The 21,537-nt window shown below is 42.9% G+C and overlaps 1 protein-coding gene across 8 annotated transcripts in view; it reads left to right on the top strand.

The window, feature by feature from the left end:
* Positions 1 to 21,537, top strand: part of ELAVL2 (ELAV like RNA binding protein 2) — a 170,390-nt gene that overhangs the window by 12,946 nt on the left and 135,907 nt on the right. For 3 of the 8 annotated variants that reach the window (XM_084628899.1, XM_084628896.1, XM_084628889.1), the window contains exon 1: positions 13,595 to 13,674. The exons of 2 other annotated variants lie outside the window; for them this stretch is intronic. The gene's annotated coding sequence lies outside the window, so the exon portion shown is untranslated. Of the gene's footprint in view, positions 1 to 13,111; positions 13,675 to 16,870; positions 16,955 to 21,537 lie in introns of those variants that run through there. 3 more of the 8 variants (XM_084628900.1, XM_084628893.1, XM_084628892.1) reach the window with 3 other exon arrangements.

Genomic DNA, 21,537 nt, shown 5'->3' with positions numbered 1-21,537 from the left:
AGGAGAATAACTTTTTCTTTACCTTCTGTACAGCCACAGTCATGACATAAGAGATTTTTAAAATATGTATGCTGCAACCAATCAACTTATCATAAGATGTCCACCACAGGGGCTCTAGCAGCCTCCCCTCTCGCTTCATTTGACACAGATAATGCATGAACCAGGGTAACCTGTGAGAACAAAGCCAGCAGAGAGTACCTAGGTACCCGCATTAATGGTGGAGTACAAAGTCCAACCCAACCATCAAGGGAGTTGTCTGTCAGTGGAACAAGATTCTCCATCAGAGATCTCCTTGATCTTTCTGGTACCATTAATCTCCCTTGCTACAGATTAAGATGATTACTACTTGTCCTGACTTCAGTGGACATGCAGAACAATTGATGGCCTTCTTCCTTAGCCCTTAGCATAATTGAAGATTATCAGGTCTCCTCTCCCTCCCCCCCACAGTCCTCTTTTTTTCAAGGTTAAACATACCCAGTTTTTTTAATTGTTGCTCATAGGCCAGGTTTTCTAAACGTTTCATTATTTTTGAGCCATTTCTGGACTTTCTCCAATTTTTCCACATCTTTCCTAAAGTGTGGTGCCCAGAACTGGAAACTGTATTCCAGCTGAGGCCTCACTAGTACCAAGGAGTGCAGGACAATAACCTCCTGTGTCTTATATACAACACTCCAGTTAATACACCCCAGAATATGAGCCTTTTTCACAGCTGCATCACATCGTTGACTCATATTCAATTTGTGATCCACTATAACCTTCAGATCCTTCTCACCAGTACTACTGCCTAGCCACTTATACCCCATTCTGTGATGGAGTATTTCATTTTTCCTTTCTAAGGATAGTTCTTTTCACTTGTCTGTATTGAATTTCATCTTGTTTACCTCAGACCAATTCTCCAATCTGTCACTCATTTTGAATTCTAATCCAGTCCTCCAAAGTGAAAACAACCCCTCCCAGTTTGGTATGATCCACAAATTTTATAAGCATACTTTCCATTTCATTAACCAAGTCACTAATGAAAATAATGTCATGCTAGCATGAATTTTTCCAAAATGCACACACAATAAACATGAACAGAATGCTATGCAAGAACCTACAGTAACAGTAAAATATTTGGTCATAATTATGAATAAAATCTCATTTCTCAACAAGATGGGCAGCTAATTAAAAATGGAAAGCAACTTTAATTTGCTTATGGCTTTGCCACTATTTGTTTTCAGTTCTCTTTATATTTATATATCTTAAGCCAATTTTGCTCCGTTCTTGCTTGCTTGATTAGGATTTGGAAAAAAGTTATTTAATTTATTCAAGCAGAAATCCATAAATTTTAAAAATCATTCTTACAGTTCCAGGAAGAAAAACAAGCTCATTGCAATATTGTAATGAAGAAATTTGTTAAAGGTGATTCTACAAGATATATGAATATTTAACTGAAGTTAGACAATCTACTGGGAAAAGTTGTTTTAGAAAATAGAGTAGCCTTATTAACTGTGTGAAACCAACAGTTTGGATGATGGTGAAAAAAGCAATTAGATTGCACAGGGGGAAAAAGGTCTAAAACTGGCACTGTCAGGGTTAGATAATGAGAACATTTAAAAGGATTTTTTGTATGTCTGAAATCTAAAGGCATAGCGAGAAGAAAAAGATGTTTTGTAGTACATTGTGTCAACGTAATTCATGGAAAATGTCTGTTACTGCTCCAAACAATTTATACTTTAACACCATTTATGTTGTAAGGCACCTGATTTACGTTTACAAAAGTTGACACTTCAGAACCTCAATAATATTTGATTTCTCATATGCCAGTGAAAAAGACAAATTGAAGAAGGATTCATTCATACTACACTTTTGTGTAGTCGATTCAAAGATCTTGGAGAAAATTTTATTTGTTTAAAATCATATGTGTAAAATTAAAAAAGGTATGTTTTTTTGGTGGTCAGTTAAATGAATTGGTAACATTTGACGAACACTATGCATAGCTTGGGCTAGTTGCTGTGCAAGCTTTGTACAGCTGTTCAAACTCCACTCGTTACGGACTGGAGCCCCAAGTTCCTAAAGACTTATGCATGTGTTTAACTTTATGCAGTGTGAATAGTTCCAGTGACCTCAAATTGTGGCAAACCGGCTGGAGCTGCAGAGAAACGTCCACTAACGACTGTGATGACAAAGTAGTTCACTGGAGGCCTAGCCAGGCTTCAAGTGTACATTCCAGAAGTTTGGAGTTTAGGGCGGTATGTCAATGAACCAGCAAGTCTCCCATCTTCCTCAGATATTCAAATGATACCATGCTGCTAATGATGTACAATAGATTCCTTTCTTCAATATACGAAAACCATATATAGTTTACACTTTTTTCCTTGATCTGCCATTCCAAACATAGAAAACATAATTATTCCAAGTAGACAATCCTACAGAAGAGGTAGACTGCATGTACATCCTATTATACAGTGGATTACCACATTAATTTGCATAGTTATTACATTGTAGACTTTTTAGCTCTGAACCACCCTATCAGAAATAGAAAAGTCCAACAAAGTATTAACCTGTTTGAACATACTAAAGAAACAGGGGGAAATGTATCCTTATTAAAAATGTTTACCATTAACTGTTTCCTTAATGCTTCCTCTAACACATAGAGGCATGTGCACACTACCCCATTCTCATTCCATCTTTGTGGAAAGATCATGACAAGATTTTTGGAGCATCTAGCTAATGACATCCAAGTGATCCTGTAACCTGAACTGTAGCTTTCTCATGCCCTCTTGCCCACCATAAGTCGGGGGAGATACTAGGGTCCCGATCCATGAAGATACTTAAGCACCTAAACCCAAGACTTAGGCACCTAAATCCCAGTTTTGGCTCCTCTATAATCCACAAAACTCCTATCAAAGTTTTCACTTGAAAAGTTCCCTTGGCACCTAAGTTCCTGCCTCTGGTCACGGTCACTGCCTCTGGTCACGGTCACGTGCACCTCTAGATGTCCGAATGCTTATCTCCCGTCTACACCGAGTGATCCATGAACCAGGGAAGACTTTTTTTTTTCCCCTTCTATCTCACACATGGGGCCTAATCAGGATGGTGTGTTCAGAGGTTCTCTACCATATCAAGTCCAGCTGGAGGAGGAGCTGGTGGTAGTGGCAGGGGTGGCCAGTTTATAACTTTTAGCACAGTGGTTAGAGCACTCACCTGGGATATGGGAGAGTCAGGTACCTACTTTGACCCAAAGACTGAAATAGTCACTGGGGCAGAGAGAGAGAGAATGATTCTGTAGCCTGGTGGGTAGGACACCCACCTGCGAGGTGGGAGACTCAGGGTTGTCCATGCCTTTTGCTCCAATCACTCTTTTGTTACTTATCTACAGTGGAACAGCATCAGCAGGAGAGACTGACAGAGCCCCACATTAGAATATCCCACAGTTCAGTGATTAGAGTACCCTCTTGAGAGAGAGGATTTTAAGAGGGGTTTCCCTTCTCCCCAGTCTGGCAAAAGGGGAAATGGAAGCTGGGTCTCCCACCTCCCAGATGAGTGCTCTAATCACTGGGCTAAAAGTTATATCACCTCCTCTTTCTCTGGCTCTTAGGCAGATGCCTAACTCATTTCCACAAGAAACTACTTAGGTGCTAAGCTATCTGACTCAAGGAGATAGGTTCCCATTTGTGGATCTGTAGGCAAAGTTAGGTGCCTGTCTTTGAGAGGGACAAGGCTTAGTACACGCTCCTGTTGTTGGCATTCCCACTGGTTGGCTTAGGCAGCTCCCTGCCTAGCATGTTAGTTTTTGTGGATCACGTTCTAAGATTCCTGTCTCTCCCCATTTGTTGTATAGGGAGCTTAGGGCCCTAGCTCTGGCTTTGTGAATCACAGTGTTGTTCCTGTGATTTTTCTAGGTGCCTAAGAGCAAGGCACCATGATTCTGAGTATTGCAACACTTAAGTCCTTTTGTGGATCTGGGCCTATGTTTTACAGCTTTAAGGATTAGTTTGGAGAGGAAGAATGGTGTTTTGGTTAAAGCACAGGACTGAAAATCAGAAGATCTGGTAACTGTTCCTGTCTCTAACACAAATTTCTTCTGCTACTTTGAGCCAATCCTCTACCTTCCCTATAACTCAGGTTTTCTCATCTGTAAAACAAGGAATCATTTCACTATAACTCAGGCAAATTATTAGACTTGTTGTTTTGTTGTTAAATATACAGAACCTTGGATGGAAGGTACTTTAAATGTCATATACTTTCATTATAAAATTTAACAGATATAAAGATCTAGAAGCCTAACTGTGACTGAAAGTTGTTTAGGAGAATTTAGTAGGAGTTTTAGCATTAAGGCAAAAGTACTACATAAAGTGGGTTTCTCCTGTTAGGACCTATTTCCAGACCCACTGAATATAAATCCTTAATCACACACATTTTATGATTGTATTTAACTAACGGTTAATAACAGGTCTTATCTTGTAGCCAACTGTCTTACTCACTTCATTATAGTTAGAATCACACCATTGCTGATAATGTCTGAGAATAGCATCTCAAATGAAGAATCTTCAAATCTCCAAGTATATGTTAGTAGTTTTTATTCTCTGCACATGGAGCTGGAGCTCAAGTAGTTATTTACATTTGTGCTACTGAACCAGTGCATTTATATCTACACTTTCACTAGTGATTTTGGGTGCCTTTCTTTTCAGATGCCCAAGCTGAGACACCATAAAGAGGCCTGATTTTCAGAGGATGGGTCATCAGCTGTCTCAAGTTAGACACCCAAATCACTGGTCAATTGTGAAAATGTAGGATTAAGTGACAGAAAAAAAATCACCATTTTAAATTCAGCTGTGGAGAAATGGCATAATGGCAAAATCACAGAAGTTGCTTGAACTCTAGCTTTTTTTCTTAAGAATACTAGCAAATCTTCTGTTTCTTCCTTGATTTATTTCTTCAGACGGGTGTTCTACTTTTATAGAATATAAAATTTTGAAAAAATGTATTTTAAAATATTGACTTGGCTGGTGCAGAAGTTGTTTCTTTCTAGACAGTATCAGATGCACAATTGCCCAAATGTTCAATAGCAGGAAATGTAGTGTCAAAATAGGACATCAGCTGCACCAACGTAGGCCAATAAACTTGTAATAACCTAAACACTTTCTTAGCATCAGCATGGGTGATATTAGCATAATGTTTATTCCAAACATGCAACATTCAAGAACTACAATAGGCTGACCACAAAATTATAGATGGACTCTAACAGTATTCTGAGGATCAAGTTGGGGAACCTTTTAGATAGCTAAATCTGAAAGATAATATATGAGCCAGATCCTGTCTATATACTCATCTCAATGAGAGTTAAGTAGCTCAGAAACTTACAGGATAATTTCTGATCCATGAAACTGAGCTTGCGTGTGAAAGAGAGGCAAAATTTCTTCTGTGCAAAGACACAGCAAGTTCCAGTAGATATTTTAGTGCCAGTGCAAGTCTATTTAATTATTGTTTTTAACGGGCGTGCATATAAATTGTTAAATCATCTGCAGGTAAAGAATTTTCACATGAAAATGTTAAATTCTTGTCTGCGAAGAAAACCAGAGAACTCCTTCCCTATCTGATCCTTACAACTAAAATCCTAGAGATCGATATAAGTGAGGGACAAACATCACCACCAGTGGGAATTGGCTTTTGGAGAACAAGATTTGATCCACATAACTGATCACTGCAAGTAATAATCACTATAGCTTAATTCCACAGTATTTGGAATAGAGGGCCTCTTATGTATAAATGTATGAGTGGAAGGAAAAAAATGCAGCGAAATCCAAAAAGGAAAACTGATAAAAGGTGGAGGATAGGCAGGGAGAAGGAAGAAAGGGTATTTATTGACAGAATGTTACATAAATATATTTAAATTCAGTGTTCCCTTTCAGTAATGGGTATCTGGTTCCACCCATCAAACTAAGCTTATGTTACAGAAAAAGACTGAGGTCACATAACTGCAGTAGTTTCAGTTGAAACTTAAATTCACCTCAAACTCTCACACATCCACATCGATACATAATTATATGCAGACCTTGATTGTGAATCTTAATTTCAAACTGGGTGCATATAGAATCATAGAATATCAGAGTTGGAAGGGACCTCAGGAGATCATCTTGTCCAACCCCCTGCTCAAAGCAGGACCAATCCTCAATTTTTGCCCCAGATGCCTAAATGGCCCCCTCAAGGATTGAACTCACAACCCTGGGTTTAGCAGGCCAATGCTCAAACCACTGAGCTATCCCTCCCCCCTCATCATCTTAATTGAATAAAAACAAAAAAATTCAAGCAGATACCTAAAATGATTTGAAATATGTTCAAACAAGTGGTCTACACAAGGTCAAAAAAAATTCCATCTACTATGCATGTGATCTGATTATCTGAAGATGATCTAATTACTTAGTGTACTAACAGTCCAGACTTCACAGGGACATTTTTTCAATAAAATACTAGTAGCAATAGCCAGTATTTTACTGCACTACACTGTCAACAAGAAAAATGATGGCAGAATAAAAAAGCTACCTTAGTGTAACATGCACTTTTCCCTCAACAGATTGAATGAAAATATAACACACACATCATACATTTGAAAAAGTAAAATCCATCAGTTAAGTCAATATTTCTATAACTATAATACCATGAGTGGATGTACTAATTACAGTAAGTTTATATCTATCCTGTTTCCTGAGGAAGCCTCTTGGTATGATAGAATTTCACCAAATTCTCCAAGTTGTGACAGTATTTGGCCTAATTCAGTGGGGAGCTTAAAAGCATTATTATTTTTTAGACGGAAAATAGCATAACTTAAAAAAATAAAGTGCTTTAATTTAGGGGTTTTATTGCTTTCTTTTACAAAAGATTATTTCTCCCCATCCCCATACAATGCTTGACTGGACAGGGATTACACTTTTATTACTCATCCACCAAATTAAAGAGAGTGATTTTCTAAATGGCGTTCACCCCCTTGCCAGAGCCTGCTGTATCATCCCTGCTAGAAATAATTTATCCATGGGGTCAATTCAAAAATATTTTTAAAAAGTGATTTTGCCCTTTTTAACAAAATGACCACATTGCACCAAGTGTCAGGTATTACAAAAACAAACAAAAGATACTGGCAGATCACCCTAAAGGCTGTTGATCCTATCCTCGTTTCCCGCCCCCCCTCTAAATTTGTGACTAGACGAATGCTCTGCTACACTATTAATATAGGCAGCATTTTTTTTTCCAGGAAGAAAATATAAATGTTTCCAGCAAAGTGCACCAATATTGAGGTCCCTCCTCTCTCGCTCTCCCCAGACCTAGGTTGGTGCTGCTTTCCTCCTTGGTTATGAGAAAGCATTTCTGTTAAAAGGGGAAAAGAAATTAATGGATTCCATAATACTTCCTTATTTCCTTTCTGCCATCACATGCACCCTTGCTAGACAAAGTTTGTCACAGAATAAAGGCAAATTTTTATGGTGGCCCCTTGTTAAAAATATCAGCATTATACCACCATATTCACTGTTCTGCCCTCCAGTTAGCAAGCCCCAGTGACAGCCTGACAGAGGCCTTTATTGGCCTGCTGACAGTTAAGTTCAGACATTTATCCAATAGTTTATTTTTGTTAGGAAATAAAACCTGCCTAGTTTTAAAACATTATCCAAGAAAAGCATGGGATGATAGACTGGCTAAAATTAGATAATTTCTTGCATCTGGTTTGGCTATTCAGCCCTTTTGAGCACCAACCCACAAAACAGCTAAGTAAATGTACTCACCCCTACCTTATGAAAACGGTTGTGCTCCTGTGCTCTCTGTATGTCCCTTTTAATTGCATTTTCCATAAATGCAATTTAGTTTTTAAATCAAAGCTAAGCTTGGTGGTTGTTTTTTTTTTAAAAGGCGTTCCTGCTGAAACAAGGAGGAGCTATGTATTCTAATCTGATGTCATTAGTCAATCAACACACATATGTTACAAGGGGATTTGCTGGTTACATAGATGGCTTAGTATCTACTCTAGCTCATTTTTCTTGTGACATGCAAATAATTCTGCTAACTCATGAACTATCCTTTTCACTTCCCTTCAGCAAAGAGTTTTGATTAATCTGTGCTCGCAAAAGCATGTTTTTTATCTTCTGCAGGTTGCATTTTTTTTAATACCAGGCGGAGGGTTGTTTTTATTAAGTCACCGTAAATCTTTTTCTTCATCGGAGGTAGGAGGGAGGACTTAAAATTAGCATTGCAGTTTCAGTTGGAACTCAGTCTTTTGCAATAAACTCGGTCTTTAAACTTCGCAGCCAACTAGGTTGTTCAATGACTCAGGGGCATGTGACAAAGCTGGCAAAGAAAAGGTAGCCCCCCCCCCGCACCCCCTCAGCTGTCACTTTAAGAGAGGTGGCTACTTCTTAATTATTATTAAAGTAACATCCAGTTACAGACGCCTATTTCTCGCTGCCGAAAGCTTTCTAATGACCGTTTACTTTAGTGGTCTATCCGCAACATGCTGCCTGCGCCACCTGAATTTCAATGTCTTAATTTACAGCGCAGATAAAATAGAAAGGAGCTGGATCTGTGCTGCTTTCTGCATTGGGTTGGTCTTATCAAGCGTGAAGTTTGGCGCGTTGCAGACCTATTCAAGTGATTATCTGTTGAGGACCTCTTGAGCCATCTCCATCTCTGCACTGTGCTGATAAGACAGCGGCTTCTCTAGCTGCGGTGTCTCTCTGGGCCTCACTCTTCTTTTGGTACACACTATGGCTTTGTTACCGTGCCCTGGTGCTGTCACTTTCTCGGCCGGGCAAGCGTTTGGTCTCCGCACAAAAGGGGTCGATGGGACCGATTGACTGGCTGGTGTGCCCGGTCCTATTATTTTAAAACTAAACGTGAATTACACAGCACGGGAAAGACAAATCTTCAGCGAGAGAAACTACCTGCAAACAAGAAGCGCCGTGCAGCAGAGACCTGCCTCTTTCTTCCCATTTCCCTGTAGAAACTGCACAAGGTCACAGTCCTGCTCAGGAACAGGCAGACGGTTTACTTACATGATTATTTTATTTAGTCGGATTAAGATTTATCTTTCCTTGCAGAAAGCCAAGTGATCGCTCTTACCTCGTGCTCAAGAAACCGAAACTTACGCTCCCCTTTAACCCTCTCCAGAAAGCCACCACGCACACAAAAACCCCTTCTCTCGCCCTGAGAAAGAGGCTGTAGTAGCATTAAGGCTTTGGGGTTACACACTAGAAGAGAGAAGAAATATAGCAACGTCAGTTGCATTATTTACACTAAGGTGGATTCAGACACAGTTTACAGAGCTTAGTATTCTGAATAGGGTCAGGCAAAAACAAAACAAAACTCCCCACCCCGCCAACCCACACAACGCTTAAAGAGCAGGTGTTTTTTTGAAGCAAGCTATACCAGTCTGACGATTTGTTTTAAATGCCTCAAGCTTACGCTTTTTATTATGATAACAGGAGCAAAACCTAAGCTTGCAGTGTAAACACAACCTAAAGAGGGCCTTTTTAGATGAAGGCTTTTTTTAAAAAAAAAAAACAACGCATGATTGCCAGCTTACAATTTCACACATGAACAACACTAACTAGGAATTATTTGTCTGAGATAAGAAGTGCCTTCAGTGGGGGGGGGGGGCGGGAAGCCCATAGTAACATTACACGTTTTACTGAGGATTTTTGCTTGGGGATAGGCGTGTTTCAGTGTGATGCTCTTTATGGTCGCTGTAAAAAAGGGGGGCGAAAGAAAGGAAAGAGGAAGTTTACTTAACTCCAAAGCAGCATTGTTCCCATATGTTGCTGAATGTGCTCTGTCGCATGGCTCTCAGAAATAGTTTTTGAACGAGAGTGCAGTTGCGCGTTAGGGATCAGGACAAGCCTTAGGAGGGGCTGCTTGTCTCTGTCCATGGTCCTACAACCTGCATTAGTCTTAGTCAGACGGCTAGGGGGTTGTAATGACTCAGGTACGTTAGTATCAAGCTCCCTACAACTTTGTCTAATTTTTGGTCCCATCCGATCCGCTCAGCTCGCTGGAGTGGAGTCGATATCTACCAGTCAGTTAGGATGAAGCGGGTTTTTAAAAAGTTAGCTGGTAAAGTGAATGCATCTCTTTGCTCTGAAGCGTTTAAACAGACCATTTCCTATTTGTTCTTATGTCACCCGTACAGTATCCTCCCGTCTTAATCCTAGGATGGGGGTGTTTTCAGCAGCCTTAAAACAAATATGTGGCTAAAAGGGGTTATTTGGCTTTCAAGCCTGCAAAGGCACTGTAAAACTAACACATTTGAACCCAGTGCTGTAGCCAGACACCTCCCCCTCCCCCGCGCGCCCAAAGTAAACAAAGCGACTTTCTACCCAAAAGGTCATCGGCTGCAAGATTGTATGTGGCCGTTTTATATTTATACATAATTTATGGGAAAGCATTTCACTGTTGGGGGAGGGGGGATCTATGAACATTTTCTCTCCCCCCCCCCCCGCCATTGCGTACAACCGAGGAGATTGAAGACGAATCAGAGAGGAGAAGGGCCAATGACAAGACACGGACTTTAAGGGCGATTTTCTGCTGAATTTCCCTCCGTACACTGTGTCAACCCACGTGCGTGCCTCATCGGTAGCGATTGTAAGTCTATCGAAAGTGTTAGGGTACGAAGGTGTGGGGTTTATTACCAAGAATTGAGCGCTGATTACCGCTGGGCTCTTCTTGTGTTGAAAAGCGTACTAACCCCACTCTGACTCGCAGACGTGTTTGGGCATCTGCTTCGGGCAGATTCATTTAATTCCCTGGAAAAGTTGAAAAAGCCACAGTTCTAGTTTCAAATCTCTCATAAGTTTCGGAGCTTTCTTTAAAAAAAAACCCCAAACCTCCTTTTAATTTAGGATCAGCTATTTATTGACGAGTGAATAGTTATTTTAAAGGGGTTGCTAATACATTAAAGGACTCTACTCAGAGATTTCACTGGGTTTATTTTCTCCCCTACCCCCACCCCCCACGTACTGCTGATATACTGTTGAGGAACGGTGTTAACTGCTAAAAAAAACCCCATTCTACACAATCTAGACTGAAGAAAAAGTAACCACTAAGTAAATCTAGTTTTGCCTAAGAATACAACACAGTACGGATAAGTTTTATTTGTTCTACTTAGTCTCAGTTATGATCCACACTTCAAAACCCGCCCTGACACACTAACTACGTTTTTTTCAAAATATGACTTACTCCTATATACACTAAACTTGATTTGTGTGCAATATTACATCACCCGCATTCTAAAGAGCACCAACATTTAGGTGTTAAGTGTGGCATCGTTAGAGACATTTAAACAATTAAACGGTTATTTTTGCTATAATTAAGGAGCAGTCACAGACCAAAGTAAAGCGAAAAATAGCGCAAGCCCAAGGGACCTTATGGAATACTAACTTAAACTCCTCGAAACATAATTTATGCATGCACTTCTACAAACTGGCTATAAATAGGCATCATTTAAGTAGGACTGTTGTACGAGCCGCCTTGTTGGGAAGGTGTTTATCACAGTGATAATTCTTTGCAATTTTCCTCACCAGGCTTCTCTTCAGTTCAAAGAACAACTCTTTCACCACTTGTTCATCAGAGGAGTTAATCCGTTTTTTCGGAGTTCCAACCTGGTTCAAAAAGTTCCTGTTAGACTGTAAATTAAATTCCAGATGATCTAAAAATCTTCCTGTTCTCGAAAGATGTCAGATACATTTAAAATATAAATGGTTTTGCGAGATGTAAAAAATCAGGCCGTATGTACTACTTAGTTATTGTCATGTTGATAGGAGATGGCGATTATATGGACCAAACCGCAGATAAACAGGTTTCTCCTCCATCCCATTAATCATTTATAAACACTCAAGGACACTCTCAAGGAACACTAATTTATTTTTCTGCTCTCTTCCAATCATTGTGTGTGTCTTCTCCCCCCTCCCCCCTCCGGCTGGATGCAAATACCAGATTGCACTAAATAAGCATCTAAAGGAGTTCCTTTCCGAAGGGCATAAGTGCTTTGTTACTGTAAATGCTTTATACCCGTTGTGTTGTGTATCAGGGGAAAAGAAGCAAATACGTTCTAGGAAGCATTTCGGATTTTAAACAGAAAGTAAGTTCAAGTGCCATAAAAGGATCAGTGTGAGCAATGAAAGGTGTTAAGTATATAATGCAGGTTTGTTTCTCTCATTCAACATAACAGTCTTAAAGACAACTGTGTTCTCTGGGAAAGATAAGAGTGATAAAATAAGAAAAGCCTTCCAGCCCCCGCACATAGATGTTTGTCACTGGAAATCTTAATTAATATCAATCTTCACTGTCAGAGGAGAAATCACTGCAGTAATTGGTCAGTACTATAAAGTTCTTTAAATGCAGACTAGTGAAATACGTTTTGCCTGACAGAGAGAAGTATGTGGTCCATATCAACTCCTCTTTTTTAAGATGTACCTATCAATGAAAGCTCTGTACAGAGGGTTTCTGGATAGGACGGTCTAATTATTCTACCCTACTCTGTGGTGACATAATGGAAAGTACTATTTCCTAATAGTTGCTTTCCATTCTTGCCTTTGCAAGCGTTGTCTAACAACCACCCCATGTATTAACAAAGACTGAAACACTAAGACCAATCTCGAAGCGCTAGAAAGTAATGAAAACAGACCCAGGAGAAACAAGGTGGACGTGCCGGCAATTCTTTGGCTCGTGTTTAAAGAGAGAGCCTCAGAGGCGATGCATGACATTTTAATGTTCAAGACTCTGCAAAAGAGGCGGCAGCAGTCAGTCCCCAGTACCGAGTCTTTCTACACCAGCAAGATTTCTGATGGATCAAGCCTGCACCCCGCGGGGAACTCTGACAGTCCAGGCAGAACCATCCCACGTTGCTTTCTGCTCCAGGGCTCCTATTTTCTTGCATTGCCCCCCCCCCTCCAGTGCTGAGTGTGGTACCTCTCGGTGCAACTCACCCTGAAACGGGACTCCATTGAGTGTGCCGGATTGACACCAGCTGGCAGCCAATCGAGACTGGCTGTTGCGCCGGGGCGGCGCCAGAGGAACCCCGTCGCACCAATCGCGGCGCAGAGGCTTGCCAGCAGGTTCCGTTGTATCGGGTTTCGGCGGATACTTCCGCGCGTGGCGGCCGGGATAGGTGGGAGCCTGGCACAGCTGCAGCCACACACACGCACACCCTGGTGCGGAAGCAGAGGGGCGCTGGGTGATACGGTTGCTATAAATCTGTGTGATCCAGTCCACCTCCTTTTTAAGACGTCCTCCCCCCTTATTTCTGTTCTCACTTAGAGATGCAGCATTTTACTTCTGTAGCGAGCTACTAAAAAGAAACAAGGAGGCAGAGAGAAAGAGACCGTCTTTGTAACGCGTCCTTTCATCCCTTCTTTTCTTTGTTCCTTCCTTTATTTCTCTCCCCTCCCCCTTTTTGTTGAGTTGTGTTGCAATAGGAGGCTAGCCTTGTCACATTCCTTGTTTTAAGTTTTCCTTTCCCTTTTGATTTTCCTGATTTTTTTTAAGTGTTGGACTATTGGGAGGGAAAGCATTTTCATTTTATTTGCTTCCGCTTAGAACTGTCCACAGTTTAGATTTTGTGTGTTGTCTTGAGAACTATCCATCTGCTTCTTACTCCTTTGTATTGGGAGAACTTCAACGTTACTTTTTTTTTTTTAAGCTGAAGAGAGAAAGGTAAGTTGTGTTTTGATTCTTTTAATGTTTCTATAGCTAATACACTGTCTAAATCAAATACCAGAAAGCGTAGGATGCATGCAGTAAAGAATTAACTCTATTACATATGCTTATGTTTCCTTTAAAGCAATTCATGTACATTACAATGTGTTAACAGGACAAATACCTGGAAGTATTAAGATCACCAGAAGAAAATATACATTATTTTGCATTCAAGCAGATGTACATATTCAGTACCTAGGCTATAAACTAGCTAGATCGTGGTTTAAAGTTCTTATAATAGGAATACCTTTCTAACTCTGAATGCCTCACTCGCGTAAAACATCTGAAGGGACCCACATCATGCAGATGAATGAATGAGTATCGCTTTGAAAAGATAAACCTACGTTTGCAGATTAGGCGGGATAAGACCCCAAGTCTAATTGCATTAGCCAAACAGCATTTTGTCAGTTCTGAAGGGATACGAGATGGCATGTATGCTACAGCATACAATGAGTTGTAGTGGTCTGGACCAAGTACATGCAGCCCGTGTGATTAGCTGGGGTAATGTCAAAACTGATGACTGGTTAGAAGGTATGCAAGGTCCAGTTGGGGTGAATGGATTGCTGTAATATGGGGAGGGAGGGGGATTATTTTTCAAACCTTCGAGTGAAAATTAAAAGCCTGTATGGGGAGGATTCAGTCTACATGCGGGATACAAGAGTCCCTTTGTTCTGGGAAAGCTAAAAAATGCTTCGTATTGAGGCAGTAGAAAGGCGTGAGCTGGCAAGGACAGAGAGGTATACTCCAATCACTGTCCGTGGTCCTACTGTAGCGACAGCATTCATCACGGGAAAAGCGGTTCCCTGGAAGTGCCCGGTAGCCATCCCGGCAGCCTGAGCCCCCGTTTCCCTCTCTTCGCTATTGTCAAGCTGCCACCGGAGAAAAATGGTTGAGCCCGGGAGGCGTTCCTGGTCCAGACTGTAACTGGCTGGTCGAGCTTGCTGCAATTTTAACTTCAATGCTGCCCCTGGTTAAGAGAAAGCAGCCTCCCGATTATTGCGTAGGGGAAACAGAACCGCGGGGAAGTCTGGCTTGCATGGGAGAAGTTTACATTTAGTGGCAGAAGCAAAAGGAGGTGGTGATGGGGGGGGGTGCCCGGGGTTGGGGGTTAGTAGGGTGCTCTGGGTCTAAAAATAATGCATCTTCAACCTCCTTCCTGTCCTGTATTAAACTGTGTGATTAGGTGGCATTTTAGAGCTGCTAAAGGATTGCACTGCAGCGTGGTAAAAGACAGGACCAAGCATTGCCATTGTTGTTTAATTTATGCCCATCACGTTTCTACGTACCCACCTATTGCACATCTGAAAAGAATCACTATGAGAGCAATACAACTCTGAAAAATGTCAGGTTTCAGAGCTAGCTTTATTGCTGGGAGGGCGAAAGGAATATTAAACCGTGTAGTACTTGTTCTTAGCTTTGAGGATGTGACTATCCTCTTCCAGTTAAAACCATTAACTGGAGCCTATTTTCTGCCTAGCTAAACATGCTCCCTCAAAGAAAGCGCATCCAGATTGCTAGAGGTTGAAGGAAAGAAGCGGTAGACTAGGATTAAGTAGATCTATGAGACAAGACAGTTACTGAGAGGTGGAGGTTGTGTGTCCTTGCTGGATTTATAGTTTACAAATATCGCAGTTTAGAAGACATCTGCGAGGGTGGAGGGGTATATGTGCCCGAAGCTGAAAAGTGCATCTTACAGACCAACGCGGAGCTCTTTGACTTAGTCCATACTATCCAGTCATGTTAACACCTCGTCCCCAGGCCATTTCTGTAGAAAGTACCATTAACTGCATGCTGTTGCTAGAAGCTAAGCCCATATATAGAGTGCATTTTATCTCCAACCAGGGAATGAACTGAGCTACTAAATTCGAAATCGAAATGTGAGCAGGGACCAAGCTGGAGACGATTTGGGTACTATTTCAGTCCAAAGGAGCGAGCTCCAGCCAAAGCTATTTGAGAGAGATGGAGGTAGCCACAGAGGCAATGTAGGCCCCTCTGACTTCTGAGCTGCAGGTGCTTCAGGTCTTTAGACTATGACTAACATACCGTATATAAAGTATAGGGGAAAAAAGGAGCGTGACAGTCCTCTCTCCCTCCCCTCCAAATCTATATTAAATTGTTCCTGCTAGGATGGAGGGAGGGGGCAAAAATAAGGAGAGCTCCAGCATAAAACATTCTTTCCCCTAAAAGAGAGAGCACACTTCAGTCTTCTATGAATCAAGAAACAGCTAAACTAGAGATCTTGCTTGTAACCCCCGACTTTTCTTCCACCTCTATGCAGCAGGAGGCCCTTACTGCATTGCTTAGGCAGCGTGTGTTTCCCCCTAGTCCTACACAGGGGCAGGTGATCTGTTGTGGCTAATGAGGCACTCAGGTGTTTAATGACAATGAACTCAGCATAGAGCAAGGGCAGTAATATACCGCCTAGTTGTTTGCTAGAAGTGCGCTTTGGTTCTTCTGACTAAAGCAGGACTCAGACTGCAGAGGGCATGAGTCTGTACAGAGGCACATTGCTCCAGGCAATACAAGTATTACTATTAATGGGCGCGCGGGGAGGGGATGGAAGAGTGACTCCGTATTAAACACCTACCCCATGATTAGCAGATTGCTGGGGCCGCACGCTACACTACAGCTCTTCTTCCGACCCTGGCGTGGGGACCCCAGTGAGAACAGGCTACCAAGCCCCTCCCCAAGCCCCCTTACACACTGGAAATAATTTACTGGATCCCTGGGTGTATGAAAGCTCCCAAGAAAAAACACTGCAGGCAAAGTTTCTTTCTATTTGAGCTGGCCTCTGAAATAAAGATGGGAGGGGGGCGGGCTGGGAAGAGAAAAATAATTTCTTACCCTGGGGGGAATCAGCTCAGCAGTTCCATGCAGGATGCAGCTAAGGGACGTTTGCAAGACCCTGGGGCTCCAGAGGCTTTTTCCAGGTTAGCCTGCCATACTCTTGTTGTTATGGGCGGTGCTAATTCCCCTGGGGCCCAAAGTGGGGGTGGGGAGGGAGCGTGATACCCCCGCCCCTATATGTGGGGCCGGGGCGGAGTCCCTTCCCGTCGGGGACGTTGACGCCTCGCCTTGCCGCAGGCTCCCGGCGCCCTCACTGGCCGCTCCCCGGTGTCACTCAAGCAGCCCAAGGTGGGGGCTCCTTTTATTTTCCCGCCAGCGCCCAGGCCGCTCGTCCCTGCCGCAGCTGGATCGGGATCCTTGCTGGCGTGGGCGCTGCAAACGCAGGGCCGGAGTAAGTTAAAACAATAAAGCGGGGCTGTGCGGGTTATGAGAGCAAATTTTTTCCCTCGGGTGGGAGCTGCTGCTCTTGCCCCTGAGATGAAGCTCCAGGCTTCCCTTTCGGGGGGTGGGAGGGAAGGCATGCGGGGCTTTTTTTTTTTTTTTTTATAAGACTCCCCGAGTTGCTCATAGTTTGCAAGCTCGCTTTGCGTGCACTGGAAACCAGCTGCTCGGGGCCCTCGCTCTTTGCTGCTGGGGAGCTGTAGCTAGCGAAGCGTTTGTGGTCTCGTCTCCCGTAACGGCAGCGTGCCCGGGAGTCTGGGGGCTGGCGCGTCCAGCTATTTCTCTGGCTGCTGCCGCTGCCTTTTGTTCGCCGCTTTTCCGGGGCGGGGGGATGCACCGCCGAGGATCCGCCGAACACCCGCAGCTCACCGCGGCGGGGGGCTCACGCCCTGGGCGCCTGTGCCTGCGGCGGGAGCGCTTGCAAAGTGCCGCCGGACCCCCCCCCCCCCAGCTTGCGGTGCAAGGGCCTCGGCGGCACGGCCGCAGCTGGGCGCTGTTCGGGGCTCTCGGAGGAAGTCGCGCCTCGCGCTGGCCGTGCGGGCTCGCACGCGACGGGAAGGCGGGGGGGGGGGGGCAGGGAGCCGGGGAGCGGCGGGCAGGCGCTGGGCGTGGTAGGGAGCGGGGCCTCTGAGTGCCGCCGCGCCGCGTGCCGGGATCCCCGGGCAAGCGACTGGGGGAAGGGCGGAGGGGCGGGCGCGTGCTGCGGAGGGGGGTGGGGGGCGCGTGGCGTAGAGCGGCTGGCCGAGGTGCAGACCAGATGCCCCTTATTCGTGGGGCGCTGCCTTCTAAACCGTCCTCCAGCCTGTCGCCCAGTCTCCCCAGAGCCCTGGCCACTAAAGCGTCCCACACTGCGCCCCCTCTGCCGATCTCTGTGCACGTTCACGTCCCCTAAAAAGAGAGGCATTCTTCCTCTTGCAAGGACTCCTCTTTCCCACAGAGTGAGATCCCATCTCCTCTGATCTGTAGTTCCCTTTTCTTGCTGCAGATCATCACCTCTCTGCAACGCGAGCTGCCATTTTTCCTAACGAGCCTTTGGCAAGTCCATGCAGTCATTTTTCCTAAGTGCAGGGGGCAAGGGGCTGCAAACCACTAGATATTGTTGTGATTGCTGAGTTGGGCCAGGCATTATATAGACAAGCCAACACAAAAAGGGGCAGGAGAGAGTGCACATTAACAGCCGCCTCCAGTAAATATACTGGTTTGGGGTCAACATAGAGTTGTTCCTTGGTGTGACCCATGTGCTCACTGCAAAAGTGAACCTGCAGAAAAAGTGTGAAGTTCCCATTTGCTAAAATTTCTGCAGGATTGAGCTTAGAGTTCGAACGTATCAGTTACATAATGAAGTGTAATGTTTGAGTGGATGGTGAAAGGCTATTGATACTGCTGACTTTTGGCTCCCTTTTCTACACTGAAGAAATGTAGCTATAACTTGATGCGCAAGAGTTCTAGATAAAGAGTTTTTTAAAAAAAAAAACTAGGTTACTTTTTAAAAATAGGACTGTGTTTGGTGGAAGGCAAGGACAGGATTGGAGACTGTTCAGGATTCTTGTTCGACCCAGAAGAAAGTTCAGATAGGCATATGCAAGCATGGAAGGGGAAGGATCTCAGTGTGTTGGAGGCTTCAAATCATAGAGAAGAGGTGTCAAGATTTTACTCCCAGAACTCTGTGGCGAGGGACGTGTGTCAAAACTTAAGTGCATCCTTCTCTTTGCTAATATATAGTTTTGCAGGTCTTGGTCAAATAATTTGGTCATTGTTCCTACACTCTGTAATATAGTACTTACTATTTGCATAAAAAAAATCAGCAAAATCTTTTAGTGAGGAGGTGCTTTTTGTGACTGAATAGCTTTTGTCGATCTCTTCTTCCCTTTGACTGCTTGGTTGGCTCCATCTTCTCTCCTCCTTTCTTTATTGTTTCCTGTAATCTCTCAGGAATCTCCTGTCCCTTCTTCCTTATTTTTCTCCTCTGTCCATGCATCTGTTGTAGCTCAGATAAACTCAGCAGCAGCACTTGCTGCTGTGACAGGAAGCATGGTTTGGACTCTTTGTAGTAAACTCCTCTATTTGGATTACTCTTTCTCTCTTCTCCCCCCCCCCCCTTAACATGGCCTTTCATTCTTACACACCTGTCCATCCATTCTCTCCACACTCTGCACCTCTTTTTACCTCCCCCCATCCCAGGTCTGACCTCACTCTTCCTGGATTTCATTCGGTCATGACCATGTGTCTGCTATCTTCTCCCTGGATCAGCTTATACAGGTCAAGGAATCACGACTTGCACTGTGGAGCAGCATTTATTTTTGTGCACAGTTTGCATTGCCTTTAGCTTGAAGAACCCTGGAATAACTTGTGCATCTTGAATGGTCAGCATGCTTCAGAAATGCTATGTGAGCATTTAAAATATGCAAGGGTTTCTTGTCATTTCAATCTAAAGTGAGTGTGAACTGTGCATAAGTACAGATGCTCGCCTTGGGTGGGGAAAGGACTATGTGGAAAGTTGGGGCACTGGCTTCCTTTGCTTATCGCAGCGCTCCACCCTGTGGAAGGAAGTGCCTTAGCCCTGCTGTTCCTGACCACTGGCACCACTAAACCTTGGTGTGTCCCAATAGACGGTACCTAATGGTTGTGATGTGTAACAAGGCAAGGGGATAAATATCACTGGCTTCTGTTGGGATGCAGTTACTTAATTGAACAGGAAATAAGCTGAGTTTCATCTTCTGTTGCCTATTAACTGATTAAACCTCTGGAGGCACAACTTTACTTAAACTTTGTCTCATTACCCTTCAACCACTCCCACACCTCTGCCTTAAAGAAATGAATCCTAGCAAGGCATGGAAGTTGGTGGCTTGGCACCAAGCAAAAACTGAAAATGGAATATTTGCGAAGAAAACTTTGTTCACTGTTTTGAATCTCTAAAGGCAAGTATCTAATAGGAATGGCCATATTGGATCAGACCAGGGATTCAGTTAATTCAGTATACTGTCTGGCGGTGGGCCAATACCAAGTACTTCAGAAGAAGATGCAAAAAACACTATGGACAGCCATGGAATAAATTACCTATAGGGAATTTTTCACTAACCCTTGTGATTTCAGTGCGTGGTTTACCTCCTGAAACACAAAAATCTTTCTCTCTCCTTAAAATCTATCCTGTTTCATGTAGCTTGATTTCTAATCTTTTTTGAATACTACTAAACTTCAAGAATACCTTGTGGCAGTGAGTCCAGAGCCTAGAGGAAATAGTTATGCATTGTGTAATAAGAGTAATCAGCTTTTAAATTTGTTCTTTTAATTTCATGGATGTTATCTCATTCTGGTCTTACCCTTCTGTTTTAGCTTACATAGTATAATTGATGATAGGTGCACAGAATGCCTAGTAACACCAAGACTTTCCACATCTTAGAGTATCTCTCCTTTCTCCTAGAATTCCTTAAGACTAGAATGCAACACTTTTAAAGTCAGAACTTGGACAAGAAATATTTCATTTAACCACAGAAGAGTTTCCTTATATGGTTCAGTAACTGCTTGTGAATTTTTTAATCTGTTCAGTGACTGGTTTTATGACTAGATGAGAATAATTTTTTTTGTTGTTGTCTTGAATCTTGGTGTGCTGTTATAGTTTAGAGGCTCCTGTTCCCTAATGCTAAATTAGTACTTTAAAAACAGCTATGTCTCAGTTTTTTTTTTCTCTTCCTTTGCGTTGTGCTGGCAAAAATGGCAGGATGCAAAGAAAACGATTAGTAATCAACTCTATCTAAAATTGGGGGTTAAGGGGGTGACAGTGGCATTGTGTTGAGAACTTGAACTACAGCTTCAATTTGGCATTTTATGTCCTCCTTTGTTGCAAATCAAAGAGACCCCATAGACAACATTTAACTCTTTTCCTAGACGTTTTGGAGATAAAGTGTGTTTGGGGCGACTGATGTCAAGCAGATCCCGAACCTTTTCTGCAGCTTGTTTTCTCATAGATGGGAAGAAGAGACCTACTGCTGATTTAGTGTACTACCGAAAAGGGAAGTGAGGTTTATCTGACATACACAACATGGGTGTCTCAGATTAACTGTCTTTTTGGCTGTATGTGGCATTGGGAGTAATGGAAGCTAGATTAATTGCAAATAACCTTGAAACTGTAAGGGAACTCGGTCATTCTAATGTTAACATTGTACATACAGTACTGAGGCTTTATTTTCCCTTTCAGAAGCCTTTTATAGCCATACTTGAACTGACATTTCCCTTCACAGTGATAGTCTTCTCAATTCCAGTGTGTTCTGTTCCAGCAAAATGGTTGATCCTTTTTTTGTGCGCAGTAAAGACTTTAATTGCTTTAGTCTTCAGAGTAACTGAAGTCTTGAACATGCTAGTTAGCATTTGCATAAATCTTTCCACGTTACTGGCCTAATCATGTTAGTTTATTGTTAATGCTGTTTTATTCTGTTGCGCAGAGTTAAAGCGAGTCCCTCTCACACTGTGTGATCTTTTGGCATTTAGTCACCACCATTTTTTTTTAATTGTATAAAACGGTGTCATGAGTAAGGG

Source organism: Lepidochelys olivacea, assembly GCF_965140295.1.
Source record: "Lepidochelys olivacea isolate rLepOli2 genome assembly, chromosome: 5".
NCBI lineage: Eukaryota > Metazoa > Chordata > Testudines > Cheloniidae > Lepidochelys > Lepidochelys olivacea.
The sequence above is the reverse complement of the archived record's forward strand: the minus strand, read 5'-3'. Positions and strand labels throughout refer to the sequence as shown.